This window comes from Pelodiscus sinensis, chromosome 1 (assembly GCF_052426305.1).
Source record: "Pelodiscus sinensis isolate ZL-2025 chromosome 1, ASM5242630v1, whole genome shotgun sequence".
Classification (NCBI taxonomy): domain Eukaryota; kingdom Metazoa; phylum Chordata; order Testudines; family Trionychidae; genus Pelodiscus; species Pelodiscus sinensis.
This window is the reverse complement of record NC_143052.1, coordinates 58,872,365-58,889,746: the sequence shown is the minus strand read 5'-3', so window position 1 is coordinate 58,889,746 and position 17,382 is coordinate 58,872,365.

Sequence of the window (17,382 nt, the reverse complement as noted above, 5' to 3'; positions counted from 1 at the left end):
TTCCTACCAGCTGTACTATTTTTGTCAATGAGAAGAGAAATCTATTTGAACTGGTAATGTTATTTGCATAACTTGGATATTTTGAATTTGGTAATACAGTAGTATTCTCAGAGCTTCTGTGTCACACATGATGCTCAAAACCTAGTAACATGTTATGGAAACTTTGATTTTGCATATTAAAGTTCAGAGGGATTTATTAAAGGATCTGATTCTGCACCATGAAAATCAGCAAGAGTCTTGCCATTAACTTCATCAGGAGCAGTATATATTTTCTGTCTTGCTTTTTGTTTTGTTTTGTTTATAATTTTTTGTTTGTTTTAGCATGCTCTCAGGAAAAGAGAATCTCTGTTGTAAATGATTCTTTTCCTGCTATTCCTTCCCCTCTGGAAGTCATAATCCTTCTACTTGTAGTATGATACATTGTTGTATGAAGAAATGATGTGACAAATAGAAATATGGGTCATAATTTATAGTAAGGTATAGAAGAACCAAAATGGAATTATTTTTCAAAAAACTCCAGGGCAGTTTCTCTGACAGGGAGTCCGGCAGGCTGGCAGGAAACCAGCAAGGCAGAACATTTTGATTTTGTGAAATCAGCATTCTCCAGTAAAAAACTGTTTCACTGTGAACCTTTTAACTGTCTCTGCTGTGTTGTCTTGGGGATTGTGCCTTCAAGGACTGATCTTCCCAGACTGAGAGTCTGGGGAGTGGAGGGGGCACTGTGAAGCTCATGTTATGCATAGCCTGATGGAACCAGACACAGAATAGAGCAGATCTTTTGCCAGCACCTAAAGCATTATAAGAGAGCACTGAACACCATAGAATGCACACAAAGGCAGGTTTTGCTACCAGAGGGAGTACAAATTGCAGGAACAGGTGAACTTTAAGGACAGAATCTGCTTTCATACAAATGATGTCCCTTGCCTGAAAAAAGGGCGCACATGATACACAATTATTTCTGTTACTAAATAATATAAAATTAAGAAAGCATTCTAAAACCTCAGGTTCTGTTAAAGCCTAGCAATCATTTTGGTAGGCACTCCTTGCTGTGCGGCTTATTTTATACTGAAATTGGAGTTACTGCTATTTGATGTAGCTGCTTGGCAAATGGTAGGGATTTCACATGAGCAATTAAAAAACCCTACTTTCCACGTGGAAAGATTTTGGTTTGTATGTAAAACACTGGATAAACTCCACATGTAAATCCTTAACCAACCCTCTTGTTTATCACAAGCAATATATTGACCTCCGCACTAGAGGAACATATTGTGACTGTTGAGGAGTTATAATGGAGATGAGGACGTCCCTTTAGTGACCATGACAAGGCTGAGTGCCAGCAATGTAATTCACAAGTAGAGCAACATCATTCTGAAAATAATGAAATTGGAAATGAAGGGTCTGATCCCTGAGTTTAGTAGAAATACATTCTGGGGCACAACATGGCACAGGACCTCCTGACCCCTCGACTGCAGCCCTGACACTGTACCCCAATCTCTCCTCCCATTTTGATGGGAAGGCAACCCTTTACATTCAAGAGAATGGAGGGCTGTGACACAAGGCTCCACTTTTCCCTTCCAAGGGGTAACAGAAGAGTTTCTCTCTGCCCCACTCCAACTGCACTCTGCAAATCACATATCATTAAGATGCCTGGTCTCTGAGCCAATGTTTCAGGCTCTGGGCAGACTCTGGCAGACATCACTCCTCTGCGTATACTTCCGCAATGAAGGTTAACAACTTTTTTTATTTCATTTAAAGCAGATGCTGATGCAATCGGGTGACTGGTGACTGTGGATCTTGGAATGAGTTTACAACTCCTATGGCTTAATCCATCCCTGGTTAAAGTCTGGGCAGACCTATGTTTACTTCAGTGGAAATTAGTATGGGTACAGAGCTCCTTGCAGAACCCTGGTTTTCTCATTCACGGAAACTCACTAGTCTTGACATTATTGGCAGTAAAGCAATACTATTCTGCAGCTTCCTTAAAAGCTGTTTCTGAAGCAAAGAGCTTACAAGAATAAGGACACAAACACCCAATAAGTCAAATTCTTCTTTGAGGGGGGTCGCTTCATTGTGGGCTTCAGTAGATTTACATCAAGATATCATTTGGCCCATTGAGTATTTCTAACAGTGTTCAGACGTTTGATTTTTTTGTTTTGTGCCACCCTGGGCAGCAGCAATGGAGCACATAAAATAATTTAGGCTTTAATCAGTGTTAGCACAGGCATATCTTGGGTGCATCTACACTCCACCATTATTTCACAATAACTAGCGTTATTTTGAAATCACAATGTGAGCATCTACACAGCCACTTCATTATTTTAAAATAATTTTGAAATAACGGACAGCTTATTCTGAAACCTGTAAACCTCATTTTACAAGGAATAACCCCTATTCCAAAATAGCTATTTCGAAATAAGGCATGTGTAGACTCTCCTCTGCTGCTATTTCAAAATAGCTCCACACCATGGCCATTCTAAGTCATTTCTCCCCAGTGTTTCCTGGGGCGCCTGAATCAATATAGCACATCCACATCAGGGGAGCCTGTCTCGGACTAATTTTGAGGCTTCCTTGCAGTGTGGACTTATTCTGAAATAAGCGTGCACTGTAGACGTATTCCTTGAGACTTAGAACACAGGTGGTCTTCTGCATAGACCCTGTAATCATTTTTAGATCATTTCTTACAATCAACTCATGGCCAAGAAATAAAAAAGAAATGTGCCTGGGTGGGATCAGCTGCCCATTAGAGTAGCTGTGTTACAGCACCGGTGTTTCCTGATGTTCTTTGGATCAGCGTCAGATAACGATTGGTTTCGAGTTTGTGTCGGAAAGATTTCATGCCTTTGTCACTGTGGATTGTAGACTTCTGCAGAGTGAAAAATTATACCGTACATGGCAGCTTTAGCATTCTGGCATTGCTCAGTTTCTGTGTAATGGGGAACTGCACGCATACCCTTTCCTTATGATTATGCATAGGAAGTACTAGTAACTGGAACTAATTTATGGTGTAAAATGAGGAAACAGAACAGAACTTTCTCAGAAGATCTAAAGGGCACTCAGTAAGGGGCTTACTCAGTGGAGTGCTGCAAGACCTCTCCTCCCCTTTACACCTCCCTGCTGTGCACTGTATAATTCACCCATAGTAATGCACAGCTATAGCACTGCACAGTGTCAAAAATCCACAAAACCGGTCTCCGAGGAGATGTGTAAGATTCTGATTCATGCTGCGTCTCTTTTAAATGCTGATTCTACAGTGCATTCTTCTATTTCCATGCTTCCTGATACACTGCTGACAGGATCAGCCCTGCCCTCCCCTTCAACCACACTCTTTCTATAGCAACAACAAGACTAGAATGTTGTTTTTCAAAGGTGTCCTGCAGTATGACGCTATTTCAGTTGCAGGGCTTAGCAGGTCATTCTTGTTATCATGCAAATTTGCTGTAATTGTTGGTGTAATTAGAAGGCTTTACTTTAGGTTTTGAACAAGCTGATGAGAACTCAAACATGTTCAAGTATTTTCTAATGTACCTAACAGGAGGAAAAAAGAATTCAAAGTACATATTCAGAGCTGGACTTCTTTCTCTCTTCCAAAAATGTGTTGATTTCATAGTAATTTACACAATGTTTGAGCTGGAAAATGCCTATAAGATATGCAGCCAACTTTTAACAAGTGGTAATAAGTTATAGAATTTTAGGCTAAATTTTGTAAATGCAATTTTTTAAGTTACTAAAACCCAATGAGACAGACATCTCAACAGAATCATCCTGGTACTGCAGCTTTTTTTCAGTTAACCATCTTAAGGGAGATTTACATTTGAAATTAATCCATTTAGCTTTAAAACCAATCCTTATGATTACTTTGTGTTTCAGGCTCCCCAAGCAGAAAATCTCGTATATAATCAACCATCTGGAGACAGAACATTAGAAAATCATTGCTTTTATTATCTCGGCTACACTAGTGTAACTCAGTTGATTTCTGTGGAGTTTTAAAGAATGCCACAATTGATACTGTCCTCATTTTTCTTGATGACAGGAGTCTCATGTTGTCTTTTCCCCTTCATAATATTTTATCCTGCCACTTCTGAGTACCCATTTCTATGGATACTAGCCTAGGAAAGCTTTTCTGAGCAAACTATTGAAAAGTGAACCTTGGAAGTACGTAGCACTCAGTAAGGCTAGTCAGAAATTTTCTGACTAAACACTTTAGTTGGAAAATGCCAGTTCATCAAATTCAAAACGTCTTGTGAAAGCAAATCAGGTGCTTGTCAAATCATAGACCAGGGTTCTTATAAAATCTTGTGTGTCATGGTGGTTACTGGTGATCCCAGAGCTTTCACCCCACCATATGGATAGTGCAGAGCAAGAAACCCCAAGCTTCCAGTGTTCGTGGCTCAAAAGCAGCTATGTGGTGGTGACAATGTTAGTTTCTTATATGCAGTGTGGAGTGTTGAGCCACTCCACAACGAATGTCCCGTAGCACATGTTCTAAGTACCTGTGCTTAGAGGGTGCTGGAGCTAGGATTGGAAAACAATGTTGGACAGATATTTATTTTACAAGCCTTCACAGACTATTTACAGGTACAGAAATGTTTCATATGCAAACTGTAGCAAATCAGTTAAGAAATTTGACAGGCAAGTCCCTTATCAGCTGTCTTAACTGTGTTATAATTACATCTAATAGGAATAATGTGTTAGATTACTTTTCCATTGCTCTCAGTTGTTCAAGAAAATATGCTTGCTTACTCAAATTCTGGTTTCCTCCCCTACCAATAACTATTACTTTAAATTAGCATTTTTCAGTGCTAATTTAACTGAAATAACACAATTATCTAAATGGTTATTAAATCATTGGGAAACCTATTATTGTTGCTGAAACTTTAAATGTCAGTTTGTGCCTTGGATACGCCTTGTCCACTAAACAGTGGCTCCCCCTCAGTGGAGTCACAGATTCTTTATATTGTCTATAGTTAACTTTACTAAGGCCATGGCTGCTCTTACAAGCTTACAGCAGCACAGCTGTACTGATACAGCCGTCAGAGCACTTGTGCAGCCATTTTATACTAATGGGAAAGAACCAACATAAAACCAGCTCAGCAAACCATGGTAGCTATGTCAGTAGGAGAGCATCTTCCACCGACACAGTGTTCTGCACTCCAGCATTTATGCTGGCAAAACATATGTAGCTCAGGGGGTGATTTTTCACACCATCGAGCAACGAAAATCTGTCAACATAAATGCTAGTGTAGTCAAGCCTAAAAGAGTCAGGAAATCTGTTTTATCAAGCCTAGCAAGACAGTGATTTATTATTATTTATTGTCTATACACAATGCCTTGTTTGAAGATGAAACTACTCCCAAGCATCGTACAAATTGAATGCAATGAGTTCTCATACATTTTTAATGGGTAAGAGATGAGGCTCATCTCCATTCCTGTCAATATCTGGGCTTAAATGTGAAATTGAATTTGACAGAAAAATCCAAAATATTAGTGGAACTATAATGAGGAAAATATCTAAATATCTCATAAATATATCAATCCAGTACTCTACAAAAAGGGAAATATTGCAAATACTTAAGTTCCCACACTATTCTTTGCACAACCAAGTTAATTTATTATTATTAATAATAATAATCACTTATTCTCAGTTTATATTGTGACAATACCTGAAAGCTCCAGACAGGAATTGGGAACCTGGGATGCTAGACACTTTCCTAATGTACAGCAAGTCATGATCCCTGCCCATCACAGCTTGAAATCTAAAAGACAAGCACGAAGGAAGTCTATGTAACATTAGTAAATGATTGAGGTCAGGATCGGTACATGATAGTTCTTGTCTCTTTCACTATGTGGCAGAGGAGAGGATGACAAGGAGTGGCAGGAGGGTAAGAAGGAATTAATAGGAACAAGGGAGTAGAACGGAAGAAGGTGAAGGGAGATGAGGAGGAAGAGTGGGTGAAGATGAGATCATCGAAGGATGCAGAGTAGGGAAGACAGGGAAAGTAAAGTTGGCAACATGCACTGGAGAGGAAGTTACAGCCCATTGGCTCCCAGAATGACCAATCTTAAATGGAACAGTGTGCTGAATTCAGTTCTTCCCTTTCTGCCCTGCTACTCTGCCATTTGCCTGGATACTCAGCCAGGGCAGCCTTTTCTTTCCCTCTCCTCTCCTAGTACCTATAATTGGATGAGGTGTCAGGTGATTGAGGTTTGGTACCTCTGGAGAAAGGCTTCCCCCCAGAGGGCTGTCTTCTCTACTACTACAATTATTATCTCTAAACTAACCCTCCTCTATCACCAATTCCCAGCCTGGTTTCTGTAGAGTAATGGTTATCATATTTGCCTAATAATATCCTGGCTAATAGCCAATATCTTGCATGAATGTATTTTGTTCTTTTTTGAACCCTGTTAAAGTCATGATCTTCACAGCCTCCTTTGTCAAGGAGTTCATTCCACAGGTTGACTATGCACTGTGTGAAGAAATATTTTTTTTTGTTATTTTAAACCTGCTACCTATTAATTTCATTTGGTGAGCCCTAGTTCTTATGTTATGGAAACAAGTAAACAACTTTTTCATATTCACTTTCTCCACACCTGTCATGATTTTATAGACCTCTCTCATGTCCCCATATTAGTCTCCTCTTTTCTAAGCTGAAAGGTCCCAGTCTTTTTAATCTCTCTTCATATGGCAGCCGGTCCAAACCCTAATCATTCTTGTTGCCCTTTTCTGAGCTTTTTCCTATGCTAAGCTATATTTTTGAGATAAAGTGACCACATCTGTATGCAGTATTCAAGATGTAGGTGTACCCTGGATTTAAACAGAGGCAATAAAATGTTCTCTGTCTTATTCTCTATCCTTTTTTAACGATTAATAACATTTTGTTTGATTTTTTGACTGCTGCTGCACATTAAGTGGGTGTTTTCAGACAACTATTTATAATAACTCCAAGATCTCTCTCTTGAGTGGTAACAGCTAATTTAGTCCCCATCATTTTGTATGTATAATTGGGTTTATGTTTTCTAATGTAAATTATTTTGCATATATCAATATTAAAATTCATTTGCCATTTTGTTGCCCAGGCACCTAGATCTGTGAGATCCTTTTAAAGCTCTTCAGTCTCCTTTGCCCTTAACTGTCTTGAGCAGTTTAGTATCATCTGCAAGTTTTTCCATCTCACTGTTTACCCCTTTTTCCAGATCATTTATGAATATGTAGAATAGGATTGATCCCAGTCCAGACCCCTGCTAGACATCACTAGTTACCTCTCCCCAGGCTGCAACATCTTGCAACATCATGTTCCAACTAACAGAATCATTAGGGATGAGAGAAAATAGAATAGCTATTATATCCATCACAGTATGTATACAGCATACATGACATTTGACCTGCCCCAAAACATAAATACTTTAGCTAGCCAGATTAATTTACTAGAGTAATCCAATATCCATGTTAATTATTATGATTTAATTATAATCTTTTCCTCTTTGCAGGCTTATTTATGAATTATTCTTTTGCATAACCCTAAGGAACAATATTAATACACATAAAAGAACAGTTTAACTACGAATATTAATGACCCATGCAAACTAAAGTCATGCATGAAATTTCATGAAGCATTAGATTTCACTCATTAACTTTACTTAGTGTACAAATACAGCAATGTGTGATTAATTACTAACTACTACATTGTGAATGGAAGAGCTGATCCTCCTGATTTAGAATGGTGAGGATATTTACTTGTTACTATACAATGTTATATAGTAATTATAAATTATCCAAGAAAAAACTAATTATACCATGAATTTGGGAGCCAGTAGTTTTATATAATTCATTAGTAGCCACTTAACATAATAAGAGGAGAAAAGATGGGACACATTTAGTAAGTAGTAAGATAGAAATTCAATGAATCTCTCTTCTATTCAAGAAATACTATGAAAATCCTACCTCCAGGGATTACAACAGGTAACAGTCTCATGAGTGGCTCCCTGCTTTTTCAAAATCCAAGGGGTATTCTAGGAAGTGTCGAGGTAACAATGGACCTCCTGTAGTTGCTATGACCATTCTTGCTTTCTGGTCCTGAATGCTGTCTTCGGCTTGTACTGGACTTCATCTCCTAATCCAGACTCTGATACACAACTCAGACCCTTATCCTTGGTATTAACCCGAGAATGGAGCTCAACTATGAACTTCTCAGGTACTGCTCAGCCTTAGGTTTTTGTCATGCTTTGACCCTTAGTCCCTAGTGTCCTTGTCAGGCTGCTGACAACATGAACATTTCGAAGTAAATCTCTTTCAGGCACTCCTGAATTTGATATGTTAATGACAAGCAGGGACTAGATTCATGGCTATGATGCAGCATTTTGGCACTTATCCATCAGCATAAAGTTGCACTACATCCATGGCTCTACACAGAAGATGATACAACTTTTCAAGAGAATGTTTCAGGAACAGTGGCCACCTTATGCAAACTTTCACTCAGTCTCTAGTATAGAGCTATGGATGGGGAAAATGGGTGGCAATTAAGACATGTAGCCTCCTGCTGAACACCGGCTGCTAGAATAGTTTCTCTAGGAAGCGAGACATGTTTTTGAAAAAAATGGTAAGCAGCTTTGAGAATCTTGAGTTTTTATGTTCATAGAATCATAGAATCATAGAATAATAGGACTGGAAGGGACCTCGAGAGGTCATCGAGTCCAGCCCCCCGCCCTCAAGGCAGGATCAAGCTCCGTCTACACCATGTTGAGAGCCAGGTTGGTGCTCAAGGAGCTTAGAGGTTGCTTATAACAACTTTTGTCCCAGCTACATGTTCCCATGTTGAGTACTACCAAGCCTAATCAAGGAATTGTGGCCAATATTTATTTTAAATCAGATGACAAGAGGCACAGAACTAAATACAACAGTTCATAAAAAACCTTCGCTCTGCACAAAGAAGTCATGGGGCTGATGGCGGTGGGGAAATCCCTAATCCCCGCTCTTCTGAGGGTCTACGCTGCGGCTGCGTCTAGACTGGCATGATTTTCCGCAAATGCTTTTAACAGAAAAGGTTTCCGTTAAAAGCATTTGCGGAAAAGAGCGTCTAGATTGGCACGGATGCTTTTCCACAAAAGCACTTTTTGCGGAAAAGTGTCTGTGCCAATCTAGATGCGCTTTTGCACAAAAAATGCCCCGATCGCCATTTTCACAATCGGGGCTTTTTTGCGCAAAACAAATCTGAGCTGTCTACACTGGCCCTTTTGCGCAAAAGCTTTGCACAAAAGGACTTTTGCCCAAACGGGAGCAGCATAGTATTTCCGCAAGAAGCACTGATTTCTTACATGAGCTCGTCAGTGTTCTTGCGGAAATTCAAGCGGCGAGTGTAGACAGCTGGCAAGTTTTTCCGCAAAAGCAATTGCTTTTGCGGAAAAACTTGCCAGTCTAGACACATCCTGCGAGTCCATAGCTTCTGTGACACTGGGTATTGAGAGGAAAAACAGACAGTAGGAGGGTCCTTCATCTAGTAGAACTGAGCAGTTTGCAGAACTAGGATATGATTGGGTGTCCTTTCTGTTGCATTGGATAATCTTGCATGAGACAATTTCTGACCCTGAGCCACATTAATTAAATGTTTTTGGTATAAAGATAGATTTTTAATTTCCTTTTAATGTCCTGGTTATTTGAGTCACTTGTAGCTCTGTTCCAGACTTTGTTATAGCATAACTCTGTCTGTATAAGTACACACATGTGCTTAGTGTCATTAACTAAAAGCCCATATCATGCTCTTTTATTAATCTATGGATGACAGTTAATATTTGTCAGTTATGTCAAATATTAGTATGACAGTCTTCTTGCTGTTGAGTTCCTTGACTAAACTTCAGTTCTGCATGATTGGAAGTAATCTCTGCCTTAATCCTGCTAATGCTGTATTGCTGTTGATTGGCACTGGTGCAAAAGGGTAAGCTTCTGTGGTTTGTATTTCCCTTGAATTCATTGGTTTGGTGAGAAGCCTCGTAATTATTTTGAATCCTATTTTGTTCTGATAGAAACAGCTAAATAAAGTTACATCTGAGTGATTTAAATCCTGTTCATGCTCAAGTTTTCTGGAAAATTGAAAGTGCTTGGAATATGGAGAGGGACCATTAATAAAAATGAGCATTACTGTGAATCTTAAAATGATAAAGGCCACATTCTGCCCTCCAATGCACTTGTGAATCTCCCACTGAAGTCAACTGGAACAGCATGCACGCCATCAAGATCAGAATTTGGTTATAAGCCCCTGAATGCTAAATTCTGATTGCCTTGTATCTACCAACAGAGAGAGGATTACAGGGTTGTCTGGGAGAACGTTTAAATTTTTATAGAATTTGTGTATACAGTAGAGGGGAAGGGCTGCAGACAAAATGAGGATGAATTGTTCAGGAAGGAGATGGGCATAGCTGTCAAACGTGACTTCCACAAACCTTAATTTCTTATTCCTATCAAAAAGTCACCTTTCCTTCTAAGTATAGTTACTGCTCTTGATCGCTAAACTAGGGGATATAAAATTAAGCAAGATCAAACTTTCCCACAAAAGGAATTTATTTTCATAAGGATGAAACTCATGAGACTCTGAATGTACAGTTTCATTGCCACACGGCAACTAGTGTAACAGGTGATGTGTGTACTACTTGACCATGATCACCATGCAGTCAGTTAATGCTATGAATATATGTCATACCAATTTACAACAAAGTGAATCCCTGATCCTAAACTATTAGTCAATGGGCAGTTACCATTGACTTCAGCAAGCCTAAAAAGTCAGACCTATGTAATGAAAACTCAAGCTACTAGCAAATAAGAACATTTTTATAGTGTGACCCAGGGCATAGCAATGTGCCAAAGTAGGCAACTTGGGTCCTGTTTGAGTACCTCTTTAAAATCAGAGAGTCTTTATCATGTAGAGCAGGCATTTTTTTATGGACAAAAAGCTTTTTTGATTGAAAAACAAGATTACAAAACAAATAAAAAATACATTCTCATAAAAATGTTTTCTAAAGAAAATATAATTTGGTAACTTGAAATATAATTTGACATGGTGAGAAAATGACACATTTCCTTCCCATCTCCCTTTCACCTAGAGAATTGGAAGGAAAAACTTTAAAGAAATGTAGAAGTAACACTTTGACTTCTTTTCAGTTGACAATCAGATTGTTGTTATCCAGCTGGTTACATTTGGAAAACAATAAAAGTTTGGGAAAAGTATGTGTACTCATGTAATTAATTTTTAAAAAATCCCGAGAGATAGTGAGTTACTACTTGACTATGAAAATTGCGTATCTTATTTTGATTGAATTTCAAAATAGCATATTTCAAAATTTGGCGTGTCTACACAGCACCAGATTTTGAAATAACACACTATCAAAACATCCCTTAACTTTCGTGGAACGAGGGCTACAGGGATGCCAAAATAGCACATTCACTCTTTCAAGATCTATCTCAGAATAGTGGGAATGTTAAAAAACATGGGGTAGCTATTTTGGGATACTTCCAGTGGGTAAAGCATACCATTGTTGGTTCTGGCCTTGTCCCTCATACTCCATGAGGTAATGTGGACGGGATGGCAGGCATAAAGCTGTCTTTGGACCATCCAGTGACTTCCTAGCATTGAGGAAATCCTCTGCTGGCTATTTAAATCCATCCTAAGTAACCTTTGAATGGTCCCAGTAGCATAAAGGTTGTATAGTCATAGCCAAGGATCTAACTATCAACTCACTAGAAATGTATACCATGTCTTAGATTTTAAGCCTGTAAGGATAAGATTGTTTCTTGCTCTATTTTTATACAGCCTCCATCTCTATTCTGGTGTGAAGTCTTTGCATGATATTGCAATATAAAGCTTAGCTGGCATGATATGACAGCACTATGTGAACTTCTGAATACTCTCTGATTTCCATGTGGATACATGCAGTATGACCTTCAAGATCTCTTGAAAATCAGTCCAAGTTCATCTAAGTTGCTGACCAAAGTCTACCAACTGTCTATGTAATTGGAAGAAAAAGAAAAAACAACGTGAATTATATCACATGCAATTTATTTTGGTTAGCAGAACAAATGGTACTTCCTTACTAACAATAGTGGCATTGCCTAGATACAGTTCTTCTATAGTTTTCAAATACCCTATTCTGCTGAAAACTATCTGCAGCTTTTATTTCTGTATCCTTTCCAGATTTCCTTTATTTGGCCGGTGCATCATTGTATTGAGTTTTTGAACTGCATAACAGATAGATGATAGGTCTCGGGAGAGGGAAGGTTTGAATCTGCAATATGTCCAGTTTAGGGGCATGTGCCAATAATTCCCAGCTCTTAGTGCCAGGGATAAAGAATAAGATTTGGCAAAATATCAACTGCAAGAGGCCCAGAACCCAGTTCTGCTGTGTTACACTGGTATACATCTAGTGCAACTCCATTGGTGCAGCTGTATACCACCCTGGTATTTTCTGCTAAAAGAACCCTACTGAATAACCTCCAGGCAACTTCAATTATGTTCTTGCCATTATGTTGATTGCACAGCTGTAATGCAACAAAAAGAGAGCCTCAGGGATGCAACTTTGCTCCGTGCCTATGAAACTACATCCCACCTTGCAGAAAGCTTCCTACTTCAGCAAGTAGGAAAACACCAGTGACTAGAATTCTGTAAGCTTTTCAAAATGCTATTATAGCTGGAAAGTAGCCAATATTTCCGTTTTTCTAATGCTGCATGCATTGTCCTGCCTTCAGGACACTGTCACCCTTACTTGAAATATCTACTCTTGACTTTTGCCTCTTTATAAACTACAACTGAGGACTCACCAGGCTTTATACCTCCTCTGCCACATCAGCTACTACCACAGGAATCTTCTAGGCCAAGAAGTGAACAAAAAATTAGAATTCAGTTTTGTGTATTGAGTGTGTTGCCCTTATGTCTTGACTGTTCTGCTGAAGGCTGGTGATCTTAGTGGTCTCTGAACCACCAGCTGCCTACCTGCATCTACCTCTGGAAAAGATTTGGAAAAGATGATGCTATTACACCAAAACTCTATTTTGTCCATAGATAAAATCTGGAGTGACCATTCCTGGAAGAAAAGAACATGAAAATCAATAGGGAGGACTCAATAGCATAGATTTTTAAGATAACAATTGTTCCTTGCAGAAATCTGTAGAGCGCTTAATCCATTTGTTAGAGAATGGCACATGAAGTATAATGAATAAGCAGAAACCAAAATCTTATTTATTTTTGTTTTCCATGTTTCTGATAAATAACTGTGTCATGAGTGCAAAATAAGATTTTTTAAGGAAAATCCATGTTTACCCAGGAACTTCTTAGTTGTCAGTATGTTGCACCACCTGGTCACAAGGAGCTTTGTGGCAACTGTGAAGATGTGTGTTGCTCACCGGGCTGCAAACATACAAGCCATGCACTAACACTAAATGAAAGAATCATTTCTTCTCATCGCATAGAAATTGTGATGTGCATCTGTGCAGTTTGGGGAATGATGCACACAGAGAGAGTGGTGCACATATATAATATCTAATTCACTGCAGCTAAAGCTGGATGGATTTTTCTTTTGATGTACAATAAATTCACTGAAATGCACTATTTGGGTACCAAAACTATTTGCACACTCAAGTCAGATTCAGATAATAGTTTTTGCCAAAAAAAAATTAAAAATAAAAATTTCAAAAATGTGAAAACAAAATTTTGACACTTTATTTTCAATCAACATTTCTGAACTAAATGTCAACCTGAATGAAAATGGTTCAGTCTGTCATCTGAAGAGGAGAAAAGAAACAAAGAAAAAGTCTCAGTTCCAAATGAACTAAATATTTTGGATTTTTTTTGTTTGGCCACCAAATCAAAAAAATCAATTATTTGCTCAGTATATAAAAAAAATAGAATTTGAGATTAAGGGAGCGCTTGCCATCCTTATTCAGGCAAAACTTAGATAAATATTACAAGCATTGAAGCATTTAAATCAGTGGGAGAGATGCCTGAAGAGGAACTACAGGGTAGCATTCTTTAATACAGAGTAAGTACTAGTGTAGTCACAGATGGTATAATTATTTCCCCTCTGATTGCATTCCCTAGGGAGGTTATTGTTACAATACAAAACCTGCAACAGATTGCTTTACATGTAGTTCTTTGCTTTTAAATCATCAGAAATGTTTCTCTATAGTATGGCTTGATAGTATTTTCTTTTAGCTTTACAAAAGACTATGCTCTGTAAATAAGTCCATAAGCAATGCTGAACCTTTGTGAAGCCTGGAATGATTAGCATCAATACATTATAAAATGAATGGGGTTTTTTTCCTGTCAAAGGACAATTTGATGGTTCAGGTTTGATATTTCCTCTGTTCTTTCTGAAAAGAAACAGGAAATACAGCATTTAGATTTGAAAGCAACTAAAATAGAAGCATTTTGTGGCAGATGGGATTTTTATGAGCTGTTTGTCACCATATACCAGTCTTGTTAAGGAGCAATCGTTTTCTGCTTCATTACTCTAAGATAGCTCTGTTTAGGGTTCCACTCAGCTGTGAAATGACTTTAAAACTTCTATAAGGAATAGAGATGGGATTTTTATAATAAAAGATTGCTGACAAAGGTTCTAAAATAGAAAGAAAACAGTCAAACATACTGGTTTTGGTGTGAAGGGGGAAATACAGATCTTCTGTATTGCATACAATTTATTTAATATGTTGCTTTGTGGCAACAGAGGAGACTCCATAATATTATTATTCTCCACACAAAAAAGGATACTTATTCTTCTACTCTTGCTATAGAAAACAGTGTTTATATGAAACAGGAAACCATCAGTGTACTATATAAGACTTTAAAAACATTTCCTCTTCTTCAAAAAGCTGGGGGCCCATAAGCATTATCAGCATGAAAATAGTTGGGCCAGAGCCTCATCTGGTGTAAATCACTGGAACTATTCAGCTTACCCCAACTAAGGACATCAGTTCTTACACTTCTAATACCAGGAGTCCAAACTCTTCCAAACTGGATGCATAAAACTGAGTAAAATAATACCCTGATTTTGCAAACCCTTGTCCACTTTAAATTTAAGCATGTGGCAAATTAGTGGGATAACCCACATGTGCAAAGTAGATATTTGCATGATTGAAACCCGTATGGTCTCATTTTTTGTGATGCCAAATACCTTCAATTTCTGTGAATATTGGTGGGCATTCAGTTCTTCTGAAAGCATGGCATTTATATATCCACATATGAATGCATAATTGTAAGCATCCCAAGTTAAAAAATATTAGCTTTGATTAAAACCTGCAAAATCTGTCCCCAAATAAAATTTGTCTTTATTTGTACATGTTATATTATGATGCCCTGTTCCTGCCATACATCTCCAGTAGTAACTCAGGCTCAGTGAGAGTGCCTACAAATGGTACTGCTTCTGTCCTGGGGCCTTGAAAGCTTTCTATTTCCCTTGTTGCCTGTTTTTCATGAATTTTATTTTGCTCCTTTTCACGTGAAAGAAAGAACAGAGAACCATCGTTGCCGATGTCCCACTTTCAAGGCGACACCACTATGAGAAGCAACTCTCTAACACTCATATAGCACTGTTCTGGTAAATTTTCCAACAGATTAATGACTTCTTGTTGTACAGCTTTTCGGTTTATCAATATGAATGATAACACATGTGGTGTTTTAACATAGTCTCGATAGCATTATACATTAAAACTGCAAAGCAATAAATGCCTTTTTTGCTTTTAATATGCTCAAACTTTCAGTTCTGTTACTTTTCTCTTTCAGTTCCTCAGCAGCTATTCACTGGTTACTTTGAACTCCTTTGTAAATGTAATCCACTTTTCCTGTCCATTCCCATGTCATATTATGACAACCTGCTCCTTCTATACATCTTCAGTAGTATCTCAGGCTCAGCGAGAGTACCTACAACTGGTGCTGCTTCTGTCCCATGACCTTGAAAGCTCTTCATTTCCCTTGTTGCAGTTTAGTCCTGCTTTAGCATTCAGTTATTTTCCATTTTGCCTTATTTTGCTTAACTTTGAGAAGATTAAAGGATGACTTAATTTGTCTCTAAAGCTACAACTAGACTACAGGATTCTTTTGTAAGAAGCTTTTTTTGGAAGAGATCTTCCAAAAAAACTTCTTCCGGAAGAGAGCATCCACACTGCAAAAGTGCATTGACAAAGTGATCTGCTTTTTGGAAAGATAGCATCCAAACTGAATGGATGCTCTCTCATATGTAAGCTGATTGCTATGGAAAGAATGGCTAGCAGAGCACCTGTGCTTTTTCCTCTTTCCTCTTCTTCTGAAAGAACTCCCTCTTCCCCATCCACACATGCCTTTTTGGGAAAGAGCTCTTTTGCAAAAAGGCTACTTTCTTGTAGAATGAGGATTACCAATGCTAGAAAAAACCCTCTGTTCTTTCAATTTTCTTGTGGAAGAACACAATTGCAGTGTGGACGTTCCTCAAGTTTTGTCGGAAAAATGGCTGTTTTTCTGACAAAACTCTGTAGTGTAGTTATACCCTAAGAATCTACAAATATTAATCTTCAGTCTAGCAGAGAAAGGTGTAACAAAATCCAATGGCTGAAAGTTGAAGCTAGACAAATTCAGACTGGAAATAACGTGAGTAATTTCATTCTTAGAGTAATTAATCATCACAATAGTTTACTAAGGGGCATTCTCCACTAGTAACAATGTTTAAGTCAAGGTTTGATTTTTTTTCTCAGATATAGGGAATTTCTGGGGGCAGTTCTATGGCCTCTGTTACACAGGAAGTCAGACACAATCATCACAATGGTCCCTTCTGGCTTTGAAATCTATAAATCTATCTGCTTTCCCTTGCACAAGACAATCTACCCTTGTGAGGATCAGACAAAGCCCGAAGCCTTTCAGCACCCTGGCCAGCAGCAGGAACAGTGGAGAGATCCTCCAAGCAGGGTAGAGGGGCAGCCTTCACAATAGCCAATCAGGATGTGGCTGGCTGCTATATGAGGAGCTGTTAGGTAAGGCTCCTTCCTGGAGCTCAACCCAGGCAGACCTCTGGGCTGACTGGGGAACACCAGAACCTTGGACTGCTCTGAGTGGGAGCTGGGCCCTCGTAACTGAGCGGAGCTAGATCCTGCAGCTAAAGGTTAGTCAGCAACAACTCTGCAGAACCCCGGACAAGGGGAATTCAGCAACAAGACCCTAAAGAAGGGCTGGATGAAACGGCATCCTGGGGAAGTGGCACAGGGATGTGACCACAATTACGGACTTTGAAACTTGGCAGGTAACTGCTACATGTAGGATTTCTGGACTAGAGTCCAGAGGAGTGGGCAGCCCTGGGTCCCTCCCAACCCTGCTGCAAACCACACCCAAGTGAGGAGTAGGAGTAAAAGAAGAGGCCTGAACCTCAGCCACAGACTGGACA